Here is a 4,673-nt window from a genome sequence, read left to right on the forward strand (position 1 = left end):
TTTGGGAGGTTAAGATGGGCAGATCACATAAGGTCTGGAGTTCAAGACCAGCCTGGCCAACATATAGAAACCCTGTCTCTACTAACAATACAAAAAAAAAAAAATAGCTTGGCATGCTGGTGACCACCTATAGTCCCAGCTGTCAGGAGGCTGAGACAGGATAATTGCTTGAACCCGGGAGGTAGAGGTTTCAGTGAGCTGAGATCTCACCACTGCACTCCAGCCTGGGTGACACAGTGAGACCTCGTCTCAAACAAACAAATAAACAACAAACAAAGAAGAGAAAACTAGCTAGATGAATATTATTGCTTCCTATTTTCAACCAGTAAATAGTTGCCACTGATAAATTGACAGTCATGAGTCTGTCAAGAACGCTTATGAAATATTATATAATACCACATGCCTGTTCACAGAGGGAAAAATTCTAGGAAGCAACCTATGGGTACTTATTGATTTCATGATGCAAGACAAGCACAAAAGCACCACTCATGACACTGAGAACACTGGACAATGCACCCTTGAAAAATCTTTGCTTCCTTCATCAAGCGCAATCTTCCTTCAGCAGTCAAAAATGCCTGTGTACTCAAGACCAGCCTGGCCAACATGGGGAAACTCCGTCTCTACCAAAAATACAAAATTAGCCGGTCTTGGTGACTCACGCCTGTAATCCCAGTTACTCAGGAGGCTGAGGCAGGAGAATCGCTTGAACCCGGGAGTTGGAGGTTGCAGCGAGCCTAGATCGTACCACTGTACTCCAGCCTGGGCGACAGAGACTCCATCTAAAAAAAAAAAAAGCCTGTATACATGATGTCAGTGCCTTTATGCCCTGACTGTATCACCATTCAGCAGTGAACAGTGTCAAATGGATAGGAAATCAACCCTGCAACGACAATGACAGGCTGTGTAATCATCTAGCTGATGATGATGTGAGTACTCTTGGAATCCGGAAGCAATCCCTTTGCAGTGTCACAGATACTGAAGTAGGCAGCTGGGTAGATGATCATACCCTGCACAGACATGGTAAAGCCTTGGCACAGGCCTTTAATCCTATTAGATTTGTAGATATTAACCAGACAGTCACCAAGGCTTCTGAATTCCCTTTCAGCTCCAGCTTTACCCACATCCGCTGGTAGATGGGTACAGGCAAAATCAAAAGGATACACAAAACACAAGAATGTGGCTCCAGCACACTGCCTGATGCCAGGTTCCTTGCAACATAGTGCCAAAAGTGCATCCTCTGGTCCACACTACCCAGGAAGATCTGCTGGTATTTATCTTTGAAGGCAAAGTTGAGAGCCTGGGTGGGGAAGTATCTGATCACGTTGGCCAGGTTACAACGCCAGAAGGACAGGACTCTCTTCTCCTTGGGAATACGGACCATGCAGTCTATAATGCACTTGTATTGCTTATGTGTGGTAATTTCCTTGCTGGCATGCTGCACCTGCAGCAGCAGCTTGCGCCACTTGATGGGTGCGACTGCTGCCTTAGAGATGGCTTCTACCACCCCACCTTCCAGGAAATCGCTGTTGAAGGACACAGCATCATCTGTCATGTTGAAAGGAAAGGGCAGGCAGGCTGCTGTGAGATTGGATGGGCCAGGAACTCTTTAATTTCAGGGCTTTGGGGCCTCATGTTATTTCAGAGAGTAAGCTTGCTATTTATGGGGCACATCTACAAGTTTCCAGAAAAATTATGGAACTGCAATTCTCCTGAAATATTAAGATTTGTAGTGTTAGTATATTATCTTTTTCCTTTTTAAGTTGTGGTAATAAAATATGGTCCTTAAAAGCCTGCCTTTTTGATATCTGTTGTGACATGTTTGATTGCCTAACATGTGACCAATTTTATTTAAAGATTCTTTTGTATTTAAAAAGTATGTGTATTCTGAAGTTGCGGCATGCTATTCTGAATATATTGATTAGATCAAGCTTGTGAATTTTTCTATTCAAGGCTTTTGAATGTTTTCGACTTTTCTCTGTTATTAAAAATTTTGAAAGAATTCGGTTAAATTTTTCTGTTTTGTTTATTTGGAAATCTTTACTTATGGTTCTGTCAGCTTTTATTTTCCTTTTAGTAAAAAAAAAAAAAATCAAAACTGTGTTTTTACATGTACACAAGTTTAAAATCATGGTATTTCTCTTTTTTTCACTTGAAGTGACGTACTTATACATGGTAATAATTTTTCATGTTAAATATCTATTTTCCTAATATTAATATGACCACTTCAGTTTTCTTTTTGTTTATATTTATCTAAAACTTTACTTCTAATCCTTCCATGTATGAGCTTCATATGAATCTCATGTAAATAACTATATTTCTTATAGCTAATCTTGCAGACTTTATTTTGTTGGTTTTATTTTATCCCTTTCTATTTATTGTAACTAGTTATAAAATTGGATTATTTCCACAACATTATTTTGTGATTTCTATAAGTCTTGATATTTTGCTTCTTTTTCTTGCCTTTCTGGCCTTATTTCATACTGATTGAGATGTATTGTTTTCTTCGTTTTTTTTTTTTTTTTTTTCCACTCTACTCTTTTGGAGATAACATCCTGAATTTCTGTTGTCTTAGTTCTTTGGAGATTTTAAGATGAATATTAAATTTGTCAAAGTCTAAAATTAATCTGGGCCAGGTGCGGTGGCTCACGCCTGTAATCCCAGCACTTTGGGAGGCCGAGACCGGTGGATTGCTTGAGCTCAAGAGTTCGCGACCAGTGAAACCCTATCTCTACTAAAAATACAAAAAATTAGCCGGGCATGGTGGCATGCACCTGTAGTCCCAGCTACTCAGGAGGCTGAGGCAGGACAATCGCTTGAACCCTGGAGGCGGAGGTTGCAGTGAGCTGAGATCGCGCCACTGCACTTCAGCCTGACGACAGCACGAGACTGCGTCTCAAAAAAAAAAAAAAAAAAAAAAAAAAAAAAAAAAAAAAAAAGACTTATTTTAGAATACTTATATATTTATGTCATAGAGAGAAAGGTTGCCAGACTGAGTGCTCCAAGCAAGAAACATGGAAAATCTAGTGGAGAATTACAGGGCTGGCAGCACTCAAAGAGCTACCACATAATTTATGCAGTAGGTCCTCTTACAACATTATTTATTATAACATTGATGAAATAAAAATTAATTCCCAGCTGGGCCACTCTCTGTGTGGGGTCTGCACATTCTTCTCATGTCTGGGTGGGGTCTTTTTCCAATTATTCCAGTTTCCTTCCACATCCCCCAGCTGTGCACATCGACTTAGCTGTCTTGCCTAAGTGGTCCTAGTCTCAGTGACTGTTGGTGTGTGTGAGTGTGCCCTGTGATGGGATAATGGCATGTTCAGGACTGGCTCCTCCTTTGTGCCCTGAGCTGCCAGGAGATGCTCTGGCCACCTGGGATGCTGAACTGAAATATGCAATAATAATGATCTTGTTTCTATTAATCTTTCTTAAATTTATGCATAGCTCCAATTTATTTCAGCATTTAATATTAGAAGTGTTTTGGCGTTTATTTAGAAGTCCGATGATGTTTTTGTGACCAGAAATACATTGTAGGAACTTAAAACTTGCTGATATCAATTAGCCTATGCTAAATCGGTTTCATTATACATTGCTTCATTTAAAGTTTCAGTTTGTAAGACCTATGACTACATAAGTAAGAATTTATTCTTTTTTCCCCAGCAAATTTACTTGACTAGACAAAGAGGTTAGTCTCAAGATTGTTTCTTATGTTCAAAAAATATACACTTAAAATCTGCAAGTGGTGTAATACATGAAGGACTGAAGAAAAGACAGACTTGTTACATATATTCCAGTGTAGGAGATAATGAAATATAAATACATAATGATATAATAAATTTTAACTAAAAGTCATACAATAAATAAGTGAGGTATGAGTGATTTTGGAAGTATTTTAGATAAAATAGGAAAAGATCTTTTTGAAAAGGTTAACATTTTAGTAACAACCTTAATGTATTAGAAACAATAAGCAGTAGAAACAAAAGTTGACCAACAATAACAGCAAAACAACTCACAAAAAATACAAGTAAATAAATAAATACATAATGTAAAACAATTATAGATTATCAATATTTGCTCTTTAAAAACAGGATTTTAGAAACCACTAGCTTAATAAAGCAAAGCAAAATAAAACGAAGCATAAACACGTTAAAGCTTAAATTAAATAAAAATGTAAACCACACATAGCAGAAAGTAAAAATAACTTAAGGAAGTATATTACATAGCACTATGTAGTTTAATACATTTGAATATTTGATGAAATAAAACATTTTATAAGACTAATTGAATTATTAAGCAATATCTTAATAAACTTAATAAATAATAGGTTAATAAATAATTTTCTTCAACATACAATTGATACAGGATATTTTCTTTACCCCTTCTTGGGACTTGTGACAGAGGTGTCTCCTTTACTCAGCCTACCCCTGTCTATCCCTTGCAGGAGGAAGCCTGCTAGCAAATGAGTGCAGTAAGCTGAGTGAACGCTTTGGGGAATTGGCAGGAACAAACCCCATTTACTCAGCTCACCAAGCTCAACCCCTTGTTGGGGGGAGCACATAGGTGAGGGAGTGTACAATCTTACTGATCATTTTTGTGTGTGGGCAGGAGCAAACTCGGTGTGGGCCACACGGCGATGACCTTGTGGGGGTCCCTGCAACCCCTGAAGCCAC

At 38.3% G+C, this 4,673-nt stretch overlaps 1 pseudogene; it reads right to left on the minus strand.

Moving 5' to 3' along the window:
• Positions 1–436: 436 nt before the first annotated feature.
• LOC105531795 lies at positions 437–1,552 on the minus strand (annotated as a pseudogene).
• Between the last annotated feature and the right edge of the window lie 3,121 nt (positions 1,553–4,673).

This window comes from Mandrillus leucophaeus, unplaced genomic scaffold (assembly GCF_000951045.1).
Source record: "Mandrillus leucophaeus isolate KB7577 unplaced genomic scaffold, Mleu.le_1.0 Scaffold908, whole genome shotgun sequence".
Classification (NCBI taxonomy): domain Eukaryota; kingdom Metazoa; phylum Chordata; class Mammalia; order Primates; family Cercopithecidae; genus Mandrillus; species Mandrillus leucophaeus.